Raw genomic sequence first — 25,007 nt, 5'->3', positions numbered from 1 at the left:
AGAAAGGGAATGTGTTGGTTTGGAAAGAACCGAGTAGTGTAATGACATGCAGGTAAGCTGTAGCACTGTCACATTTTTCCATTGCTCTGATTGTGATGGAATATGGCTAACTTTGTGACACATCTAACCCCTATTAGTTAGTGTGTGCTTCTTAGTGATAAGGGCTGAGTAGAAGTGTGAGTGCATGCTGGATAACATGGCAGCAGGAAGAGGGCAAGACACTTCTGAGAAATACCAAACCGCCCAAAGCAAAAGAGTGTGCCAGAAAGAAAGCTCTGGGATGTGACTGCTGTGGGAGGATGGAGGGAGCCACCAGCAAGAGCGCCTAGGGAGCATTAGCACAATCAGCATTTGGAATGCCATCCTGGGCTACAGACGGTTCTGGTTATGTGCCCTGTGTGTTACTCATGTGATATTTCTCTTGGTACTGATAACCCTCCTACCCCCATGCTTTTCTCAGTATCCTGTGGCTTCCTGTTTCTTCTTTTGGTTTCTAACTTCTAATTGCTAGGGTGCTGATGCTGGAGGTGACTCAGCCTATTAAATGATCAACCAATCAGAACACATCTTTCTTTTTGAGTGAATTGACCAATCAGAACATGTCATATGGAATCTTTGAGTTTAGCTCTTATCTAGTGAGTTAATTGCTTTTATGTCTCAGAGTGAGCATCTTTGCCTTTAGAGAATTCTGGTTGCTTAAACTGAGGCCTGGAGTCATGGGGGAGCTAGAGGATTCTTAAAGGCTAGATTCATGAGACGAGGTTGAGGGTTTTTTCTGTATTCTTTATATGAGTATATAAAACGTGGGGATTGTTTTGAATTTCCCTGGCCAGTTTCTTTCTTTCTTTCTTTCTCTTTCTCTTTCTCTTCTTTTCCTCTTTTAGATGGGCCTCACTATGTAGACCAGGCTGGCCTAGAACTTGCAGAGATCCACCTGCCTCTGCCTAACTTATTTTACATTTGTTTTCCAGTTATTTAGAAAAAGAATTTGCTCTTGATTTTTTTTTTTTCAGCTACCATTTGCTTTAGGTTTAGTTCTCCTGTGCTTTCCCCTTGTCAGTTTTCATGTCTGTTTCTGTTGCTAGGAACAGTAGGAAGGGAAAGACAGAGAAAGCATTCTGTGGCTGTTCCCACTGTTACCACCCTCCTCCCCCCATCATTGCTCCCAGCTGTTCAGTTTGGCATGGCTTCCTGTCCTACACTTTCAGTTCTGAAAGTGGGAATGGTAGATGCAACCCATGGCCCCTTAGCTGAGGAGCACTGGATATCTCAGTTCTGGTCCATGATTTCTGTTTTGCTGTCAGGTATTGAAAAGGCCAGCTGACACCTCATATGTTAAAAGATGCTATTTCCCATCCTTTTCTCAGCTGGGTGTGGTGGTGCACGCCTTTGATTCCAGCACTCGGGAGGCTGAGGCAGGTGGATCTCTGTGAGTTCAAGGTCAGCCTAGTCTACATAGTGAGTTCCAGGCCAGCTGGGGCTACAGGGAGACCCTGTCCTGCCCCCCCCCAATAAAAAGCAAAAAGAAGAAAAAAACTCATCATTTTAGATTGCCTGCTGCCCTCCTTCCCCTCCTCTAAGATAACAAAATCTTTAATGACTGAGCTGTTAGTGTATGCACTAGGGACATCAAAGACAGACAGACACCAGAAGGTTCTTTGACTTGTTCTTGTCATCATAGTAATGATATTTGGTTGCAGCCTGAGTGCTTTGTGGAAATTTGAGAGCTTTCTCAAACCATTATGTCTTGGCAGCCAGTGTTAGGTTTAGAGTTACAGTTTTATTTATTTCCCCAGAAGACCATAGCTTTGAAAAGCAGGAACTATTCCTAACAGCTCTTAAGTGAGTAGAGTAAATTTGGTGTTTTAGTCAGTTGATAGGCCAGCATGCAGGAAATAATGAGGTGGTATTTCTTTTCAGGTTTTGAGGAGGCAGGGATAGGCATCTTTTCTTTGCTTTCCCTGCTTTCTGCTTCCTCAGGATAGACTTTTCAACCTGTGTTTATTGGCATTAGCTAGTTATGTGCTTGGCTCTTGTGGACTGTCTTGCCGTATGTGTTTCTCCAGGACTTGAGGACTTGCACCTTGACGATTTCTTCAACCCTGGCTTTGAGAAAAGACTGAGTCTGAATGGGTTCAGTCATTCATCGGTTTAAGATGGGTGACTACTTGGTAGGAGTAGTGCCGGGAACAAAACAATTTATATGCCTTTGTGGAGTTTACATTTAAGGAGAGGATATAGAAAATAACTCTCTCTCTGTGTGTGTGTGTGTGTGTGTGTGTGTGTGTGTACAGTATCTCAGCTGTTAACAGTCCTGTGGAGGAAAGTAAAGCAGAATGAGATGAAAGAACATGTAAGGGATACTGCTGTTTTATACAAGATGGCTAAGGAAGGCTGGAATCAGACCTGGTATTTAAGCATAGCTCATAAAGCAAAAGTATGGTCTGTGCAGATACTAGAGAACATTTTTAATAATTAAAAAATCTTTTAAATTTAATTTGTGTGTGGTATAGGCTTATTTACATGCGTGTGCACATTTGTGTGCATGTGGAGTCAGAGTCAATGGCCAATATCTTCCTTAGTTATCTCTGTCTTCTGTTTTGAGACAGGGTCTCTCACTGAACCTGGAGCACGGCAGTTGAGCAAGGCTGGATGGCCAGTGAGGTGCAGAGACCTGCTTCCATCCACCTCCTCAGCACTGGGATTACCCACTATGCCCAGCTTTTTATATTGCTGCCACTTGGGGCCTCATGCTTATGCAGAAACTGCTTCCCTAGGCTCTAGAGAGAACATTTGATAAACATGGAACAGGAATGCAGAGATACTGTGCTAGGCATGCTTAGTCTGTTTTCAGAGTGACAAGTATGCCAGTGGAGTCATTGAGGGGAATGATTGACAGAGGGCGACGTTTGATAGGAGGGTTCTGTGGAGGAAAGTCAGATTATATGTGGCTCTGTAGACTCTAAAGATGCAAAGCCAATGTAGAGTTTTGACTTGTTGATTTTGTTTTGCTGGGGACTGAACCCAGGTCCTTGTGGTTGGTTACAAAGCAGGTGTTCTACCATGGAGATATCTCTCCAGCTGATGTGCTTCAGATGGTCTCTGCTGCTAAGTCAAGGATGTCAGCAGTAGGGCAGAATGAGATCATGTAGCAGGCTGCAGCAGCCTTGGGTGGGTGATGGTATTGATTTTAGGCAGGAGTTAGGAGAAGCACTCCATTCTGTATACATTTTGAAGACAGAGCAAACGATTTGATAATAGATTGGATGTGGCCTGAAAAACTGGAAGAATGGAGTTGGCATTTCTGAGATGAGTAAGACTGCTTAAGAAGCAGGTTTTAGGGGAAATAATGAGTTTAATTTTGGATATGCCATGTTAGCAGTAGGTATCTGGGTACACCTCAGTCTGCAATTCAGGGTAGAGGTCTGGGCTAGAGATACAAGTTTCTGGTGATTGGCGGATAACATTTAATGCTCTGAGAATTGATTAACTTTTAGGAGTGGGTATGGCTGAAGTCCTTAAGACTTTCCTTGAAATGTTAGAATGTGAGAAAGAGAGACACACACAGACAGAGACATAGGCCCGCGCACGTGCGTATACACACACGGAAAATAACAAGTACTCCATGAAGAAGGAAGAAGGTAAGTGGTATCCATGAAGCCAAATGAAATGTTTTATGAAGGAAGGAAGGGAGTGATCAACTATGTCAGATTGAGGCCTAATTGGTGACTCTTAGGTTTAACTTTAGGTTTCTGGGGAAGTGATGGAGGTAATACTTGATCCAGATAGAAAGAGCTGCCAGAGGACTCAGAGACAGCAGGATTAGATAGTTCTTTCATGGAGTTTATTAATCAGTGAACTAGAAGAGGTAAAAGTAGAGGACATGTAGAAGCAAGCAGTTGTTCATTTTTAGTAGATAGGTTGTTTGTATAGCATATTTGTATGTATACTTAAATTATGTAGTTAATGGAGTGAATAAAGAAAGGAAAAAAAATTACAAGAGCCATTTCCCTGAAGCATACATGAAGTTCATTTAGTCTCACTTACATACCCAAGGCCATCTTTGAATGCAGTATTACTTTCCTCGTTGCTATGACAGAACAGCTTGAGAAAGGAAGACTGATTGGCTCATGGTTTGAGGTCATAGTCTGTTATGGTGGAGAGATGTGGCACAGGAGTGTGAAGTTGCAGGGCACATTATGTAGCAGTCAGGACACAGACCAGGGCTGGAAGCTTGGTGGGGCTGGGTCCTTTCTCTCAAGGCCCACCTCTCAGTCATAGGCTCGCTTCTTCAGGTTAGGCTCTGCCTTCTAAATGTTCTACAAACTTCTAAAACAGCATCACCAGTAGAGACCAAATGATCAAACACAGGAGCCTTTGAGGGGCATTTAACATCCAAACTAACAAATGCTCTCATGTATTGCCCTTATTTTTTCAGGTAAGGACTGGCTAACTGGCAGAAGTGTTGAGCACCCCCTCTCACTATTTGCTAATAGAAGGTGGATGGATTACCATAAATTTAAAATTACAGTTTTTTATATATAGGTGGCCATATTTTTAATGACTTATTAGAGAATGAACTTAATGTCTTCATATTTGATAACTTATTTTTAGCAGTTTTACACAGTACTTTGCATGTTGTAGATTCTACAGATTTGCTAATTTGTCTGATGTGGTAGTTTTATTTTATTTTAATTAATTAATTAATTAATTTTTATTTTATTTTATTTTTGAGGCAGGGTCTCCCTGTAGCCCCAGCTGGCCTGGAACTCAGTATGTAGACCAGGCTGGCCTTGAACTCACAGAGATCCACCTGCCTCTGCCTCTCCAGTGCTAAAGTTTTGTTTTTAAAAAAGAAAAACATTGCTGGGCATGGTGGCACATACCTTTAATTCTAGCACTTGGGAGGCAGAGGGAGGCAGATATTTGTGAGTTCCAGGCCAGCCTGGTCTACATAGTGAGTTCCAGGTCAGCTGGGGCTACAGGGGGACCCTGTCGCAAAAAGACAAAAAAAAAAAAAAAAAAAAAAAAAAAAAGAAAAAAAAAAGAAAAACATTTAAGAAACTAAAAACCAACTTAATTGAAGTATAAAGGAACTATGTTTTAGAGGGAAATTTGATGGATTTTCCTTACTATTTTTCTGTTTTTCCTAATATTCCTGACATGTAACTGCTTATGATTGTTGGGCTAATCCTCATAAATTCTGAGATGAAATCAGCAACTCTGCCTGGTACAGGTGTTACAGTCGAGTGCCTCTTCCTTGGTTCTTTTTGTTTGAGTAAGGAGTCAGTATTTTGTGTGTTTGCTTCTTACTACTCTCTACTGGACCATCTCCACGTTTTCCTGATGTTTGGATTTCTGAACCTGAGCAGGTCCTGTGTTGCTGAGAGTCTTCTGCTGCTCCTTTTTGTCCAGAGAAGTCACTTGTAACCCTCCTTTTATGCCTCCTGCTTACCACATAGGCTTTAGGGAACACAGGGCCACTTCCCCTGAACTCTGTTTACTGGGTGTTTCTCTTTTTAGGATCGTAAGCTCAAGGTTAGATCTGTCACTAGCTTACAGACAGCCCTCCGTGTGCTGCTTTGCACATTTTCCATTTTGACTGCATGAAGGTGACACAGGACATGCTCAGGCTTTTCACATACTCGTCCTCCTTTCTCAAACTATCATTCATCATCTTTGTAACTCATTAAATTGGTTCATCTCTTTTTTCCTTTTTGCAGGGTGGGGCAGGGTCTCACTATGTCACTGTGTAGTTAAGGTCAGCTTTGAGTACATCATCTTCCTGCCTCAACCTCTGAGTGCTAAGCTTACAAGTATTTCCTCTTCTTGGAAGGATGTTTCCTTTTGTGACTGGTCTCTTACTCTGAAGTTATACTCAGTGGAGTTTTGTTCAATGAGAGATTAAGTAAAACATCAATGTTGACCCGGTTTTGATTGACACAGTTAGTTGGGCATTTATATAATTTAGTTTGTATGTGATATACCATACAAGAAATTCAAATAACATTTATTACTGATTTGTGTGTGTGTGTGTATGTGTGTGTGTGTATGTATGTGTGAGAGAGATATGGCAATATGGGTGTATGCATATATGTCTGCCACCAAGTGGTGCATGTGTGTGGAGGTCAGAGGACAACTTTTGGGAATCTATTCTCTCCTACCCTGGGTTCTAGGGATTGAACTCAGGTTCTCAGGCATACATAGCAAGCACTTTTACTGCTGACTCATCTCTCAGGCTTCAAATAACATTCTTAAAGACAGAGTCATACAGAAATAATCTTAGGAAACAGTATATGAAATATTCTTGCAGCAAGTAGTATGATTTGCCAAGAATTTTATTATATGTCAAGTCTCTATCTGGAATTTTTCCTCTCTGGTGTTCATATTCTCATATTTTCTCTCTCTCGTTCTTGTTCTCGCTTTCACTCTCTCTTGTTGAACAATATCCTTACACATCTTCCATCCTAAAATTCAGTCTGTCTTAAAACTCATTCATTATACTTGATCCTTGCTAACTTCTCCATTAGTGCCTGTCACTGTCTTATAGGTTACTTAGGTTTCTTTTCAATCTTTAAGTCTTACTTCTCTATCTAATAATTAGTATTTCTATGTCCCATTATAATTCACCAAACATTTTTTGGCAATTCCTTGTGGTCTTGGCTTGTTAGTATTAGTAACAAGAGCTGACTAAGAGAAGGCTACACTCCACAGATGATTTCAATACTATGTAGTAAACACAGCAAATAGAGTTCTAGTGGCAAATCTAAGGCATTATTTGAAGATAGGAAGCAGCCAAAGTGTTTTTCTCACATATAACTCAACACAATCCTGTGACAGCATATGGATCGCCTATAATGTGCCTGAAGCCTGACAGTGTCTCTGTAGGTGTCATGAGATCCCACCAGGTAAAGATTCAGCCCCATAAGTAAGACTTTCCACTTTAGATGTCCACCTATCGCTTGCTAACTCCAGGTTGTAGCCTGTGCCTATGACAGACAAGTTATCTAAATTGGTTCACAGGACTCCTTCCTTGAGTTCATTTAATTTGCTCACAAAACTCAGGGAAACATTTATGTTTGCCAACTTATTATAAAGGGTATTACAGAGGATACAGATGAATAGCCATATGATGAGGGCAGTCATGTGGGAAGGGCTCATGGCTTTTCTGCCCTCTTTGAACATACCTTTCTCCAGATAGCTCCTCCTGTTCACCAGTCCAGAAGCTCAGTGAACCCTGTCCTTTGGGTTTTTATGGAGGCATACTGTAGGGACAGTTGATTACATCACATGCTTGGCCTTTAGCTTGACCTTTAGCCTCTCTTGCCTCCCTGGAAATTTTGGGATAGGGCTGAAAGTTCAATTTTCTTTTTTTTTTTCCCAATATATATTTTTATTGAATTTTTGTGCATTTTATACAGTACTTCTAAATCATATTTAGATCCCTTCTTCTATCTCTAACCCCCATTACCCGCTCACCAAATTTCATGCATCTGTCATATATGTTAAGACCTACTGAGTCAACTTTGTGTCCCTAGATGTCCCTCAGTGTGAGTTTATCTACTCGAGCCTGGTCAACCTATCTAGAGTCACTCCCTTAAAAAAGGCTAGCTTTCCTTCACCCAGCAGTGATCAGGAGCTAATAGTTCCTCATCTAAGGTTGGGGCTTCTTACCCATTTCCCAAGTTCTGTACTGGGTTTTTGTCTGATTTGAGTTTGCATGGATCTTGTGCATGCTGTCAACCATTGCTGTAAGCTTATATGAGGAAGTTCCCAGATGCCTGGAAAACTCTGGTTCCTTGTAATCATCTACCACCCCTGGCTTTTACAGTATTCTAGAGTTTCATAGCTGGCCAAACATTGAGCATAAGTGTCTGTGAGATGCCCAGCCCTAAGTGACATGTCTATAATGCAACCTTTAACAGCTAAGGCTCAGGGAACATAGCAGAACAGGGGATAGAGAGAGTATTAATGCATCCCTCGGCTCTCACCAGTGAAGCATCCTTGTACAACAGAAAGCCACAGAGCAAGGAGCCTAAACTTTTGACTTAGCCACTTTTCTCTTGCTAGACCTGCAGTGTTTTGCAAATCAGGGATATCAGAGCTGCTGTTTCCAGCATCCCTCCCTGTAGCCTGGACTTAAAAGGTTTTAGGCTCATCTCACCCTAGGGCATGCCATCCTGGTTTCCTACAAGTCATCTCATTAGCATACAAAGGAGGATCTCATCACTGTGAGGATCCTAGGAGCTTTATGAGGTGTCTGCCAGAAACCAGGGGCAGAGACTATGCATTTCTTATTATACCCTATTTATCAGTGGTATCTTGCAGTAATGAATGTAGTTTTTACTTTTGATGTCACCAACTGCTTTTAGGTCACTGTGATTATTCTGTATAACTTTAGGTCCTCTAGTATGGCAGGTTCTCTTGAGCCTTAGCTGTCTTTCACCCCAGTTCATGAAATGCCTTGTTTTTAGAGTAGTTTCCATGGAAAGAAAAACCTTTGTCCCTTTTTTCCTTCTATTCACAGAATAAAATTCCAAAACAACATAAAATCTGGAACTCAAGTCTTTAACTCAGACTCTGTTCTGCTACAAGAACCTTCCATCCAGCTGGAACTTTTCTGAGTCCTGTTCCAGTTCATACTCTTTCGTTTTTGCCTTTGTTGTTTGTCATCTTCCCTTCCTTGACAGTGTTACCTTTGCTTTCTCAGATCCACTGTGAACCTTTCAGTTCTCCACTTCCTCATCTCTGTTGCCTCAAAGGCATCACTCTCTCATTTCTCCTTATTTTTTCTTTTCAGTTGTTTTTCCTGACTTTCATCCTGGATTCACATCTGCTTTCTATCTTGGTTAGGTTTGTTCAAGTAGCTCAGCAACTCCCCAACTTCTGCTCTCTCACCTTATTTGTCTTCAGTTGTCAAGTCTCCACAGGTCTGTTTCTCCTGCGTTTTCTTAGGCTGTCTAATGACCGGAGTAACTACTGTAAAGTACCCTTTTAAAGGAAATCTGCCTAGTCCTAAGTTTTCTTTGTAATTTGTGTTCAGGAAATGCTTCCTGATTCTAGCCAGTAGTAGTGCCAAAGTGAAATAGTTTTGCTTTGACCTCCCTAGAATAATACTTGAACTCTTGGCTAATCCTTTTGTATTATAGGTGATTTTCCAAATATCTCTGATAGATACCTTGTTACAATTTCTGCTTTTTTGAGAAATTTGTTTTTTAGGAATATTATTTGCTAAGATTATTGGGAAAAAGCATGGAAATGGATTTCTAGTTAATAGAATTGCTGGAAATGATCTTAACAGGGCTTTTTTAAAAATTAGAAAAAAATTTTTTTTGTTTTAAAGACAGGGTCTCCTTATAGCTCCAGCTGGCCTGGAACTCTTAGACCAGGCTGGCCTTGATCTCACAGAGATCTGTCTGCCTGCCTCTGCCTCCTGAGTACTGGGATTAAAAGCTACCATGCCTGGCCCTTAACAGGGCTTTTATTCCCAAGTTCCCAGCCCCAGCATGGCCACTTGTTTATTGTCGTTGTTTTGTTTTTTGGAGACAGGGTCTCCCTGTAGTCCTAGCTGGCCTGGAACTCTCTGTAGACCAGGCTGGCCTGGAACTCACAGAGATCCACCTGCCTCTGCCTCCCAAGTGCTGGGATTAAAGGCGTTTGCCACCACACCCAGCGTATCATTATTATTTAAACTTTGTGTATATGTGTTTTTGCCTACCTGAGTTTATGTATACCATGTATAAGAATGTCAGATCTCCTGGAACCAGAGTTACAGGTAGTTGTGAGCTGCCTGATGTCATTTCGGGGAACTGAACCTAGGGTCCTCTGTAGGAGCAACCAGTGCTCTTAGCCACTGAACCACTCACTTTTCCAGCTCTAACATGACATTTTCTTAATGATATAGAAAAGACATTAGAAGTTTGTAAATAACACTTAGCACTGAGTGTCCAAATGCCAGGTAGGGAGTAATTAACTGCAGAAAGATCTTGGCCTGCCAGTAGACAAAAATGTGGGTGTTTGTGGAGAATTTAAGCTAAATATTTGAGTAGTACTTTGAAGAGATGCTGTTTAGCTGTCAGTCAGTACCCAATAGAAACTCTGGTATCCTTGTTGTGTTTTCCTGTAAGGTCTTGGCAGAATGTGCTGATCCTTGAGAGGTGGTAACATAATCATTACATCACCTAATACTTCAAAAGCACAGACATTTAATACTGAGAATTAGTTTACGAACCTGGATATGAGTTTAGACAAGCTCTTTAGTTTCTGGAAACTTTTCTTTGGTTGCTAATAGGTAATCTTAGGTAGGATTTGTCTAATTTGTAACATACACACAATAAAGTACCTTAAATTTAAAGGTTGCTTAGTATGATCTTAGCTGGAGGCTGAGGTAGGAGAACTGGAGTTCAAGGCCTGAACTATGTTGACACCCTGTCTCAAAAACAAAGCAAAACAAACATGAACCTTAAGAGTTTCTTTTTTTAAAAAATATTTCATTATTTTTATTTTATGTGTATGAGTGTATTGCCTGCATGTGTATGAGTACACCATGTCATGCAATGCTGTGGAGATCAGAGGAGGACTTTGGATTCCCCTGAAACTGGAGATAAGGATGGTTAGTAGCCGCCATGTGGGTGCTGGGGATCGAACCCAGGTCCTCTGCAAGAGCAGTCAGTGCTCTTAACCTCTGAGCCATCTCTCCAGCCCCAAGAGTTTCTTATATTTTGAATGACTTAGCACTTATTTAAAAAAAAATTAAATGCATATTTTGTAAGTATTTTGCAAACAGAGTTTTTTGTTGTTAGTTTTTGCTGTTGCATTATGATCTTTATTCATTTTCTGATAAGCTTAGGTATTCATGAGGCTAGCAGTAGGTTCTAATCTTGATATCACCTTGGAAAAATATGAGTACTTTGTATACCAGTTTGAAGTTGAGGGTTGGATTATGTTAGTGCACTTAGGGTCTTCCCACTGAAGTGATAAAAAAGGAAAAAGGTTTCAGAGACAGTTCTCAAGGTGGACCACAGTTCACTGTCACTTTGAGTCAAGGGAGCAAGCAATGTGTGCTTTGGGAAAGAGCCTGGAAAGGGCTTAGTGTGGTCAGAAGTCCTTAGGTGGCTTGGTGTGCTTTAGGGCTATGCTTGCTCTGTAGTGGCTGGAAGGAATAACTGAAAAGGAATACCAAAGTGAACTTTTGAAGGTTTTTATAAGAGTGTATGTGTGTCTGAGAGAGAGAGAGAGAGAGAGAGAGAGAGAGAGAGAGAGAGAGAACATGTTGTACAGGAGATTGAACCCAGGATATCACTTTTCTCAGGCACATTGCCTTGCCACTGAGTTACAGCCTCAGGCCCTTTTGTATTTTTATTTTGTGACAGGGTCTGATCTTGAATTCCCACTGTAGCCCAGGCTCTGGTTGGCCTTAAACCTGTGATGCTCCTGCTTCGGCCCCCCATGTAGCTGGGGTTATAGACACATGCCACCAGCCCAGCTTGGGTTTGTAATGTTAGCTAACCTCCTTTGTTAGCTGTGTGTGGGCGCATGGATGGTGTGATTTCTCCAAGTTTCAATTTCCTTAAGTTTGCAAAAAAGATTACTAAAATTATATCAACATTGTAGGAACGTGAAATCAAAACCAAGTAGTATACATACCTGACGCCAAAGGACTTATTAGATACCAGCTTCTGTCAGCACTGCTTTCAGGTAGTTATATTTTATAGAACCACAGGAAAGTTTTAAGTGGAAGAATGACATAATCAGACTTATAATTTTATATATGAATTCTGGGAAAATAGAATGGATGAAGGGTTGGAACAAAGGGAAAACAGGGAATTAAGGCAGCTTGTGATAGAATACAGGTTTGGGCCAGCGAGAGCAATAGAATCTATGGAAAGGTGGAAGATGAGAACCCCATTCCTCAGAGTTGTCCTCAGACCTTCATATACCCAGTGGCATTCACCCCCTGTATATACCATGCATATATACATAAATAGTAATAATAAATACATTTTAAAAAGATAATACAGTTCTATGTTAAAAAAATTAAGGGGATATTGGAGGGGCAGGATGGGCTTGAGAATTTTTTACATATTGTCACGTTGAATTGAATATGAAATCTGGCAGGAGCTGGAAGAAGTGACAGCAAAGGTATGGACAGAGTACCAGCTGATTATACATATACAACGTGTTCTGTTACTAATGGGAAGGTCCGGTAAGAGTGTTAGATGTGCTCACCATTGTCAAGGACCTGTGGTTGGACTTGGCTGTCTGCTATTCCCCAGATGAGGCTGGAGTGTTTGAGCACTTCTAGTTGACTAATCCACACCAGTGACTGGGGAGAACACAGGGATTCCAGGTGTTAGGAAGCCCTCTGGAATGCAGGTGAGACCTGCCAGAATCCCAAGTAGACCTCTTTGTCAGAGATGAAACAGTAGGAACTTGTTGCTAAGTGGTTAGAAGGACAACTGAAACTGGGGGATTGTTCCCTGCAAATTCCAGTGTCTTGAATTCTGTCCCTGCTGGGTGGTAAAAGCCCTACTAAGTGGAGACTCACCTGTTTTGTTAGTTTGGCACCTTAGAAGCATCATTTGGTATTTTGAAATTTGGTACTAGGGCATTTTAAAGTGTTACTCTATAAGCATTTGGTAAGGATGCATTCTACCATATAGATTTATTTTTGGAAGACTTTATGATATTCTAAATGTGCTTCTCTTTGATAAATTCAACTGTAGCATTTGAAGAGCTATCTTTCAGAGTAAAGTGATTAGTTTTTGTGATTCTTTTACTAATATGTGTGTGTGTGTGTGTGTGTGTAACTCAGGCCGGCCTTTTATTGAACTTCACCTTCTACATCAGTGCTGGGATTTGCAGCCATGCACCACCATGCCCTGTTAATGTTCTTTTCCCTTCCTTACACAGTTTTACTTAAGATTATTTATTCTTTGATAATAGAGAGCAAGGCTCTGTTTAGATAAGAAGTGTATTTTCTTGTCACTGAAATGTTCCTTACTTTGTATTGGCCAGTTGCTAGTATTGGTTAAATATAGTGTTCTTATACTTTAAGGTGTAGTTGAGATTCAGACCTCAGCCTCATATACCACTTTGCTTTTTAGTAATCATATTGTAAAATCCTAATTGTGTTATTGAAGCAACAAGATTTTGGGGTTATGTATAAGCTAGGAGGAATTTTCAGCTGCTTCTCAGCAGCCCCTCTGATAGGTCTCCTTCACTCTTGAATTGTCATACTTTTACGTACTGCTGGGTCCAAGGCCAATAGAAGCAACTTTTAGTAGAGCTGTGTCATGTTTAGACGTGCCAGTGATCTTTATTTCTTTACCCAATAGCTTTTACTGTCATTAGTGACCATATATTACAATGGTCTTTAAAATAGAAAAAAATCCTAAGCATTTTTTGCTCTTTGTCCTCAAGGAGCTCTCAGTCTAGCAGAGAAGGTTGAACCCAGGAAGACATAATTTCAAAAATAAAAGTTTGGTGATGAGCACACCTGAGGATGTCCAGGTACACTGTGAGAACGTGTAGTGGACATAATGCCTGCTGTGTCCTTGATGTGCTAGTTTGTAGTCTCAGAATGAGATTTATTGCTTGTATTCTGTGATAGTGGAAAGCACAAATCTGAAAGGAAGCTGTCATTTAGAAGTCTCTTGGCAACCAGGACAGAGGACATGGTTCATTCCAGAGAACAGAGTTACAGATACTGTATTTAGTGAGAGGTTCAGCTTGCAAGAAGCCTCTTCTAGTCTTTACCTCTTACACATCTCTTTGTAGAACATATTGTGTATGCTTTTTGTCTTCCTGGTGGGGACTCTAGTTAATGGGGAAATAGGATAGCAGGGTGGGTTGGGGATAGATGTGTATGAGATCAGTTGAAGGAACTGGAATTATTTAGCATGAATAAGAGAAATTGGAGAGTGACTGCCTTTTAAATTATTTGGTAATAGATTCATACTTAGAGAAATGTTCTTGCAAGACCAAGAATATACAAAGAATATTTGAATACTCATTACCTGCTAATATTTGATTGACTTATTATTTGCTCTTGCATATCTTCATTTATACATTTGTATACATAGATATCTGCTTATACATCATGATCCTTTGTCCCCTCAATATTTTAATGTGTATTTTCTAAAAATAGATTTTTAAAATGCTGTAGTTACATGCTTCACTGAATTTAACATTGATAGAACAATTTAATCTACTATTTGTATTTTAATTTTATTTCAATTGACCCAGTCTCCTTTATAGAATTTACTCCTCCAATGGGGAAAGAAAAAGAAAAGGTTTTACTGCTGCTGCTTTTTTTCTTTTTTGCTCTTTTAGAGACAGGGTCTCCCTGTAGCCCCAGCTGGCCTGGAACTCACTATGTAGACCAGGCTGGCTTTGAGCTCACAGAGATCTGCCTGCTTCTGCCTCCCGAGTGCTGGGATTAAAGGTGTGCACTACCATGCCTGGCCTGTTTTACTGCTTCTTAAAAAGCAAAAAAAAAAAAAAAATGAGTCATGAGGCATATGTCAATGGTCTAAAGAAAACCATAGGGACAGAGTTGGAGTTTCCTTTTGTTAGAGTCCTTCTTCCTCTACCTTTTCATCTCTGAAAATAACGGCACTAATTTGATTAATTCTTCAAGCCAGACACTTGAGGGTCGTTTTTTTTTTTTTGTTTTTTTTTTTTAATGGAGACCAGTAGTCTGGCCTCCATTTCAGAGTGACCCACCTGCCTCTACCTCCTGAGTGCTGGGATCAAAGGCATGTGCTGCTATGCCTGGCCTGAGAGTCATCTGTGATACCTCTTTTTTTCTGTCTCATGTGGCTATCCTGTCACCACCAAGTCAGGTAGCTTCTGTCTCCCTTATACATCTGGAAACCCATCAGTCTGCCTAGTCTGAGATAATTTCTCATCAAGACTTTTGGTTTTCCACCTGATTTTCTGCTCCCAAGCTTCCTTGCATCTAGTTCCTTCTCCCTGGATCTCTGATCATTTAGGAATATAAATCAGATCTTGCCACTCTCCTGCTTACACATAAATTAAAAAACTTTCCATTGCACCGGTACACTGCAGCACCTCTTCCTCTTACACACTTCAAATAGTCTCCCTCTGAGAGTCTTTCTTTTATGGCCAGTCTGTTATTTCTACTAAAACATGTCAGTGCTTTCCTTCACACTTATGGTTCATAATTAGTTTTTTTGTCTGTTTCCTACACTAGGGACTGAATGCAAAAAAGCATGGGGATCCCGTCTGATTCTTCACTTTTGTATACTTAGCACCTGACACATTGCTAGGATTATAGTGTGTGATTAATAAATTTTTGTATATAGAAGCAAAGGAAGCTTGAGAGGCTGCCTGTCCTCCTCCCAGTCATTCAGTGTAAAGATTTGCACAGCTTTGGTGGAATTATCTTACTTAGTTTTTAATGCTTTCAGAAGTGAAAACCTAAGTGTTTTATGGGTTTACCTTGTCATATATTCCTGGTAGTTACAAAGTTTCTTTATTTTTGGCTAAACATTGTGTTTCTGATATTTTCATCTATGACAGTAGTTCTGCCCTCTGGTTGTATTTTAAACTGTTTGAAGTTTATATGCTGCACTTTAGACTATTTGACAAAGGTGTCATGTATGCTTTTGCTTTCATGATACTAAAACACTCACAACTCGGCTTTCATCAGGTGCTGTGGCTCTTCACCCTTACCTCCTCTGTGTGCATATGTGCAATTTGTCAGGGTAACTTTCAGAGTGGTACATTAGAGAGAAGTACTTATAAAGTAATGATGCTTAAAAGGACAGTGTTTAATATATCTAGATGTTATAGCTGATGGTGTAGATGACATTTAGCAAGTGAAACAATGAGGATAGTAGTGTCAGGGCGACAGAATTATAGGGAGGCAGTTCTAGATAATTTTATGGCTAATTTAGTAAAGAAGGAGAGAACAGAGCTTAGAACTGTTTACACTGCTGGGGAATCTAGCAGAGTGTGCTGTGTTTAGTGTATTTGCAGCTCTGAATTCAGTCCCCCGAACTGTAAAAAGAATAATGCCATTTCATCTAGAACTGAGAGTTTAGTTGTGTGCATTTCTGCTTCTGACTTAGAGGCTGTATATTCTGGTATACTTCCCGTTTGTGTGGCCTTACTGCACTCTGGTAGCCACATTTGGCTACTACATTGACAGGATAGATGTGCGGACTGGGCAGAACAGGTTTAGAACATTTACATTGTCTCACGACAGTTTCTGGGTAATGCTGGAAAAAGACTGTGAGATGCATTGAAATTGAAGGCAGGCAAAGTGATGATTTGTGTGTGTATAATGTTTTGAGGCTAAAGGAGCCAGATCCTGAAGGTGGGGTGAGGGAGTAGAGGAATATGAAGGCTGCAGGACATACTGTGCTTTGTGCTGGCTGTGAGTTGGCAATGTCACCTCAGCTGAGCTGGGTTTGGAGAAGTTTGTTGGTCAGGTCTTTATATTTTAAGGAATACTTAGGTGAAAAAGGTTTCTTAGATGAAAACTTTCATCTCATAGATTTAGGTCTTACAGGGTTCGATATGTTTAAAAGGGGGGCACATTTGAAGGGACTTCTGATAGACTGGAAATTATTCTTCATCTGTGGAGAATGGTGTCTGCAGTAGAGGGTCCTGCCTGCCATCCCTGTCAGACTTCCCAGATTCCTCCTAAAGTTCTTGGTCTGGTGCTCGTTCCAGTGGGGAGACTCCTGTATTTCAGAGTGTGCGCTCCTCAAACTCTTTACCCAGTGACTCCCAATGGAACACATTGCATGGTGCATACATGTATCTAGACATGGACTGAAAACTTACTGAATCATTCGCCTTTTCAGTATATGATGTCTTTTGATATTTTCTATTCTATTATTATAGCAGGAACCCAGAAGACACTGCTAGATAAGCAAAATCAATTTTAAGAAAACAACTGAAGGTTAGAAAGCTGTGAAGCTGTAATCATCCTAGGGTCTATGCTGACTCTCCTTATGTGAGATACTTATTAAACCAAACATGTTGGGGCTGGAGAGATGGCTCAGCAGTTAAGAGCACTGACTGCTCTTGCAGAGGACCTGGGTTCGATTCCCAGCACCCACATGGCGGCTATGAACTGTCCTTAACTCCAGTTCTAGGAGAATCCGAAACCCTCTTCTGACCTCCGTAGCATTGCCCCACATGGGTGAACTCACATACATGTAGGCAATATACTCATACACATAAAATAAAAATAATAAAATGAAAAACCCCCCAAAACAAAACAAAAAAAAAAACCCAAACATGTTTATATACATAGCTGTAACCGTTGTCAGTTTGTTATTGGGCTGCTATAATGAAATATTTTAGACTGGGTAACTTAAAAATAGTGGAAATATAATATGCTCATAATCCTAGGGGCTAGGAAGGCCAAGACAAGTTTACTCATGGATCTGCCATCCAGCAAGCACAGTCTTCTTCTCTGAGCACGTGATCTGACATAGGAAAACGTGAGATGTCTGTCTTCTTCTGTAAAGGTAATAGAGGTATGCTAGCCCAGCCTCATCACATAATTGCCCCCAAACGCTGCACCTCTTAATATAATAATACTGCATTTGGGATCAGGTTTCAATGTATGCATTTTCAAGAGAATAGCCATGTAGACCATAACAGCACTTTTTAAGGTTTTAAAATAAATATTTCAGGCAAGAATCTCATTCTTTCTTTTAGGTCCACTGATTTTAACCTGAATAATTTAACTTAATACATAAGATCATTATACCACACAAATGCAGTCAGTTACTTAACGTATAGAGACTGAGTCTGTATAATACCAGTCCATCATTTTACAGTCTATTTGTTCACTGACTTGCTCATTTACAGAATTTGTAAATACAATCTCCTTGCACCATGTTTTGGGGTAGGGTCTCATGTAGCCTAGGCTAGCATTGAAGTCTTTATGTAGCTGAGGCAGACCTTTAATGATCGACCTGCCTCTGTTGAGATTGTTCCAACCTCTAAACATCTTTTGAATGACCACATTAAGATTGGCTTTTAGTTCATTGTCTTTCCCTTTAAGTAAAATCTTAAGATTTTCTCCTCAACCTGCCCATTAGTGCTTCTGACACACCAGCTAGTTGTGCTTCCATACGTAAGTTGTGCTCTGACATTGTGCTTCTATTTAGAACATTGTTTTCCTTTTCTGTTGTTGATTTCTTAGCTACCCCTCATTTCTTGAGGTGATGAGAAGTATTTTGTTTTCTTAGACTTTATTGTACAAGACTTTCTTTTTCCGTTTCTGATAGTTGACAGGTTGCTTTTTAAAAATTGGTGTGTGTGTGTGTGTGTGTGTGACGTGTGTGGGTACCCGCAGTGGTCAGAGGAGGGCGTTGGATCCCCTGGAGCTACAGGCAGTTATGAGCTGCCAGATATGAGTGCTGGGAATCAAACTTGGCCCTCTTGGAAGAGCAGGAAGGACTCTTAAATACTAAACCATCTCTCCAACCTCAGATTTGCTTTTTATGTTTCATGTTATTATGCTTAGGTGTGTTTGCATGAAGGTAATTATTTTAAGATGCAGTGTCTGTCCGTGTTATTATAATTTATTATTCAGGAGTGCTTTCTGTTTACTTGTGATAGTCTTGAACAGAACTGCAATTTGTATGTTGTAATTTTCATTTCTTCACGAGGGTTTGATAACACACCTTTATACTCCATTTTTGCATACTCATGATCAGTGGCTAAATATTTTGTCTTATTAAAGTTACATTGACCTTTTTCCTTAACTTATGCCCTTTATTGGTTCCTTCTGCTTCTCCTTCTGCTTCTAAAAGCCTCAGGACATTTATTATTCTTTGGGTTATTCCACTGAAACAAGCTTTGCATTTGCTTTGGATAATTAATTTTTTTCTTTGTCTGTACAACTTTTGTACTTACCAAAAGAGATTTTCCAGGTGGATGTGGTAGTGTAAGCCTTTAATTCCTGCACTCAGAAGTCAGAGGCAGGTAGATCTCTATGATCTGAGGCTAGCCTGGTCTACATAGCAAGTTCCAGGCCAGCTAGGGCTACAGGGTCACAAAATAAGTAATAAATAAATAAATAAATAAATAAATAAATAAATAGATTTTCCAATTTCTGTCCCCTGATTATAAGTTCCTAAATATTTTGCATTATTAAATTTGATTGGCTAGGGTTGGTGAAATGACTTAGGGTTGGTGAAATGACTTAGCAAGTTAAGGCACTTGTCACCAAGCCTGACAACTTGAGTTTTATACCTTGCACCCACATGGTGAGAAGACAGAACTGACTTCTATAAGTTATATTCTGACCTCGATATGCTCCCCCACTGCAAATAAATAAACAAATATAAAAATTATTAAACATTTTGATTGGCATTTTCAGTGCTCATTGTAAAACTGAACTACTACATGTGCTTGTGTTGCAGTTGGTAATCCCCAGTGTCTCAGCCTCCTGTTGAACAGCAGTGACAGCTTGGGGAAGACTGCTGTCGTCCAGTCCAACCTTTTATTTTGATTATCTGACAAAATCTGCTTGTTCTAAAGCAATGAACTGATACCACGATCTGCACTTTGAAAACAGGTATATTGAGTTCTGGTTTAGAAAATGAGTTGGACAGGGACCATTATGGGGTGATAGTTGAATTTGAATCCTGGTCCCCACTGCTTTCTAGGTGTATACTCTGTACAAATTACTTAACCCCTCTAAGTTTAGTTCTTCACTTAAAAAGTAAAGATTATATTAATCTCATAAAGTAGTCATGAGGATTGTGTAAATTAATGCACATGAAATTCTTAGAACATGGCTAACACATGAGACTCAGATTCGGTGCCCCCCCCATCTCTTCGGGGTTATCTTGGACAAGTTATTTAGCATCTCTAAACCTTAGATTCGTCATCTGTGAAAAGGAAACATATATATGTGTGTGTGTGTATATATATATATATATATATCTTGTGTTTGTTATGAGGTTAGAATGTGATAATTTTTACAAATTGCTTAGTGCAGTGCCACCTAATACTGTATTTGATAGAAGTTAGTTGTTAATCATTAAGGCCCTTCCTGTCATGTGCGCTTGTCCTTAGCAGGGATAGTTCTTCCTTCCATTCTCTTGGTTGCATAGGATGAGTTTTGTGTTCACATGATCAGAATTACTATACAGCTTCTTTTCTATAGATGTTCCTGTCAGCTGAGGTGGTGACTGAGCCAGATTCTGGGCATCATTCATTTGGATGTTATATGTTAGGTTCAGTGCTGGAAACTGAGGATTTAAAAAAAGAATCTTTTTATTAGTTGAGATATCAAGTATGTATTAGTCTTTCACATTTCACTTAGAAGTTTGAATGTCTTTGTATTGTTCAAGTTCTTCTTGCTGGGCGAATTTGCACAAATATTACTTTAGACCTAGTCCCTTCTCCTCTAAGCTATAGGTATTGTTCCCATTCTCTCTAGCTTCATCCAGTCAGTCTTGCTAAGGTATGTGAGTGTGGCCTGTAATTAGCTTGACTACTGTTGGTCCCCAGTTCCTGTGATTAGAGCCTTGAGCAGTGTGACTCAGGTTGACACATTTGACTCAGTGTAACTTGGAACCTTTACCTTATTTTCCTGTCTAGCATTTTAGATCTCATAGTAAAACTGAAAATCTACCTTATCCATATCTGGTGGAATCTTGTACCAAGGCTGTTCTTACTGTATTCATTATTTTTAACTTCCTTGTTGAGTTCTTCTGATGAGAAAAGGACAGAAAAATTAAAAAATCAAAACCTAAACCTTTGACTTCATTCCCTCAAAGTAATGCCTTTTCCTTTCTTGGCTTTAAAAGAATACGTTATCCTTCCTCATGCCATTTCTGTATTTCTTCTCCATTCTTGAACCTTGCCATAGTCAGGTTTCTGCTTCATTTTGTCTCTTGAAACTGAAGGTGATGATATTTGCACACTGTTAAGTACAATCCTTCTTTTAGGCTTTTACTTTTTCTTTGATATTATTTTCTGTTATCTTCAAATTCTCTTTCAAACTATTCTTTTAGATTATGCATTATTAGCCTTCTCTGCCTGTGCCCCACCCCCGTTCCTTAAACGTTGACTGTCCATCCTAAGACATTGCCTTAGGCTTCGTCTCTTTATTCTGCATGTTTTCCAGGGGCTGCACTTGTTTCTTATGGAAAGAGTGATCATCATCGCTGTGCTGACAATTCTCAAATCATCATCCTCCATTTTGGCTTATCCTTGCATTTTGGCCTCCTTTATGTGACCAGTAAGTACTGCCACCTGCACACTATAGGCAGAGTCATTTTCTCAGTCTGAACTTGAGGCTAAGTTCATGACCTCTTTCCCCAGACATAACATAATGTTTACCATTGGTGAAAGGTACCATCCCTTGTCCAGAAGCCTAAACCCTTTCTACTCATGCCTTGTATCTAATCAATTGATCAGTTACTCATTTATGTATTTACCAAACTGTGCCTATTATTGTGACAAAATTCTTGGTTTAATATTGCTATTTCTTTTATATTTAACGATTTTTTTTGTGCCCCACAGTCTTTTTCTGAACCTTCTCTCTTTTAAATGGATTTTGTTTGACAATTCATACATGTATGTGGTGCATTCTGATCATTGTCCTGCTATCTTCACTTATCCCCATCCTGCCTGCATCTCCCCCTTTATCGTTACCAGTCCCTCTCCCCGATTCATGATGTCTGGTTTTATTTTGTAATCCACTTGATTTAAGCAGAGCCATCTGTGTGACTATTATCCTTGGAATCTGGTAGGGGGTCGTTAGTGCTTTTTTCCTTCTCCTCCTCTTCCTGCTTTTTTTTGGGGGGGGGCTTTTTTGAGACAGGGTCTCCCTTTAGTCCCAGCTGGCCTGGAACTCGCTATGTAGACTAGGCTGGCCTCGAATTTAGAGAGATCCACCTGCCTCTGCTGGGATTAAAGGCATACGCCTGGCCTTTTTTTCTTTTCGTCCATCTTCTATACTAAAATCATGGCAATATTTCAAAATCTAGGTCAAATTATTTTTATGTTTTTATGTGGTGTGTGTGTGTGTGTGTGTGTGTGTGTGTGTGCGCGCGCATGCGCGCGTGCTCGCGCATGTGTTTGTTTGTGAGTGTGCTGGTGTCGGTATGCAGGTGTGTGCGTGTGTTATGTAGGGATCAGTTAAACCCTTTCTCCCCAGTGGATGCTGCTGTGCCTAGCTTATGTGGATGCTGGGGATTCAAACTGAGGTCCTCACACTTGCAAGGCAAGTACTTTACCCACTGAACCATCTTCCTAGCTCCTCAAGTTGTTTTTTTTTTTTTGGTTTTAAATGCTTTGGTTTCCTATTTACTTTATAGTGAAGTCCTATTTCTTAGTAAGACACTTAATGGCCTCTGTAGGCAGCATTTTCTCAGTGTTCTCTTCTGATAGATTTCTTTGAATGAACGCTGTATAGCTTTCCTTGTTCAGCTAATAACTGTTTTCTGAGTGTGCCCTGCTCATTCCATGCTTTTGTTTGGACTTGAGTGTGGTGCTGTACACATTCGGTGTCTTTGTTATCATTTGCTGTTTATCATAAAAGCTTGGCTCAAGCATTGCCTCCTTCATGAAGTTGTGTATGATACTTCCCTCTCCCAGTGAAGCGCTTTCTCTTGAGTCCCTGTGCTGTATAGTAGCAGTTGCTCTCTATTGCTCTTGCCTTGTCTATATGGCTTAATCTTTGTATGGGAATATATTAATTTTTTAATTTTCTTTTGATTTATTTATTTTTATTTTTTGTGTATGACTATATTGCTTACATGTATGCAGTGCCCATGGAGGATGGAAGAGACCATTGAATCCCCTGGAACTGGAGTTACAAATAGTTGTTAGCCACTGTGTAGGTGCTGGGATTCAAACCCAGGTCTTCTGCAAGAGTAGCCAGTGTTCTAACTGCTGAGCCATCTCTCCAAGCCTGGATATATTATTTTATCTGTGGCTTCTAGCACAGAGCTTGTTTTGAATAGAAATTTAATGACCTAGTGAATGTATTTTTTAAAAATATTTATTTATTTATTTATTTATTTAATTTTATTTTATGTGTATGTGCGTATTGCCTGCATGTAGGTAAGTGTATCTGTGCTGTACAGTGCTCATGGAGGACAGAAGAGGCTGTCGGATCCCCTGGGACTGGAGTTAAGGACAGTTGTTAGCTGCCATGTGGGTGCTGGGATTCGAACCTGGGTCTTCTGCAAGAACAACCAGTGTTCTTAACTGCTGAGCCATCTCTCCAGCCCCTAGTGGGGGTCATACTTATAACAAGAGCTTTCCTTTCTTTATTAGACCATAATTTCTTTCATCAGGTATTGTATCTTATATTGCATACTTTTCAGGATCTTACAGTTTTGTTTAATAAAAAAAGAGCATCATAGTAATCTGAGGTGGAAGCATACAGTGGATTAAGTGGGGCCTTCCTTCAGTGGAAGAAGTTGAATTGGGCTAGTCTGGAGCACAATGAGATGACTGTTACATTTGATGGTCATTATGTCTTATGTCATACTTTATAGTTGTGAATATCACACCTCATTTCAGTGTTTTGGTATTTGGTAAGTAAAGAAGTTTCTCAATGGCAGTGCTGTTGGGATTGATTGTTGTTTGTGCACTAGTTTGAAGATCTTACCATTTAAAAATACTATAGTCTAGGAGTCCTAGTTGTTATTAAGAGTTCTGTACTTGTCTAAAACACTATAATTGTGTCAAACATGAAATTGGCATTTAAAGAGTACAGTCACACCGAGACTTAAGACTGTTGCCTTGTTTCATTTTTTTTCACAATTTAGTGTTTCTAAATATGTTTTATGCCGAAAACTGTGTTTCTTAGAAAAATGAAAAAAATTATGTGGTATGGATTTGAGTAGAAACTGAGATCATGAATTAGAGTATTTATTAGGCAAGAAGGCAGCCATCATTAGGAAATTAATTTGTTTATGAGGGTTAGTAACCAGTGTGGTTTCTGTAGAGGTGGGAAACAAAATCAGTTTCATAACTTGGTACTTGTACTTAGGTAATAGGAACTCATAAGTAGGTGCTTATATGCCAGTTCTGTAGGACCACACAGATGAATAGAAATATACTGCCACTTGTGTGTTGGGTTGTTGTTGTTGTTGTTGTGTGTGTGTGTTGTGGATATTGTAAATTGAGGTAAAAACTACTAAAATTCTTAGCAAGACAGTGTTAAAAACATATTCTTGCTTTCACCCTACATTTATAAAGCACCATGATGTGTCAGGCCATGCCCAAGGGCTTGAGTGAGGAAATAGATGAATGAAAGTCAGACTGGTAGTAAAGAACTTGGTGTCCAGTGGTCTCAGGAGCATTTCTTGGTGAGTTAACATGAAATAAAGAGCCTACAAACTAGCCTGGTGAGCTTGGGCTCTGCAGAGGTGTGCTAATGTTGTAAACAATGTGAGAAAGGTGAAGAATTTTGTGTTGTGAGCACAGGAGGCTTTATATGCATTTGTATGTTGGTGAGTAACTATGTGCAAACACAGTGGTGGGCCCTTGCTCCCCTCAAAAAATCATATATAAGCCTAAATATTAGTGGAATAATCTTGGACTTAAGACCAGCGACATCGTCACAGAAGCTGTGAAAATCCTGTTACCATTCTTGTCCCTCCACTGGGTTTAGTTTTCAGTGTATGTCCTCACACCCTTCTTCTCTCTGGTCTGTATACTGGCGTGTATGCTTCAGTGTCTGGTCTTTGCTGGACCAGTTGCTCTGTGAGTGTGAGATTTGTGTGTAAACCTTGTACAGTGGTGACATATAATGGGTGCCCAGTAAATAGTAAACAAATATACAGGGATAGGAGTAACACTGGTGTTTTGGAAAGCATATAGTCAAAAAGGAGAATGTTGTTTAATACATATTCCTAGGTATGTATTCTTTCAATTTTAGCCGTGTTTTATTCCCACTAGGTAGTAGAATTTAACTCTGTAGAATTCACAGAGAAACCACTTGCTTCCTTAGTTTCCTGTTTCCTCTGTTCCCAGTAATTTGG

General features: G+C 39.9%; 1 protein-coding gene across 6 annotated transcripts in view; it reads left to right on the top strand.

The window, feature by feature from the left end:
* The window catches only part of Ccser2 (coiled-coil serine rich protein 2), a 190,698-nt gene that overhangs the window by 5,968 nt on the left and 159,723 nt on the right, over window positions 1–25,007 (top strand). For 3 of the 6 annotated variants that reach the window (XM_029564728.1, XM_029564730.1, XM_029564729.1), the window contains exons 1-2: window positions 19,419–19,573; window positions 21,134–21,247. The exons of 1 other annotated variant lie outside the window; for it this stretch is intronic. The gene's annotated coding sequence lies outside the window, so the exon portion shown is untranslated. Of the gene's footprint in view, window positions 1–17,494; window positions 17,511–19,418; window positions 19,574–21,133; window positions 21,248–25,007 lie in introns of those variants that run through there. 2 more of the 6 variants (XM_029564731.1, XM_008835579.3) reach the window with 2 other exon arrangements.

The sequence above is a fragment of the Nannospalax galili genome, unplaced genomic scaffold, assembly GCF_000622305.1.
Source record: "Nannospalax galili isolate Female #2095 unplaced genomic scaffold, S.galili_v1.0 scaffold57, whole genome shotgun sequence".
Taxonomy (NCBI): domain Eukaryota; kingdom Metazoa; phylum Chordata; class Mammalia; order Rodentia; family Spalacidae; genus Nannospalax; species Nannospalax galili.
The sequence above is the reverse complement of the archived record's forward strand: the minus strand, read 5'-3'. Positions and strand labels throughout refer to the sequence as shown.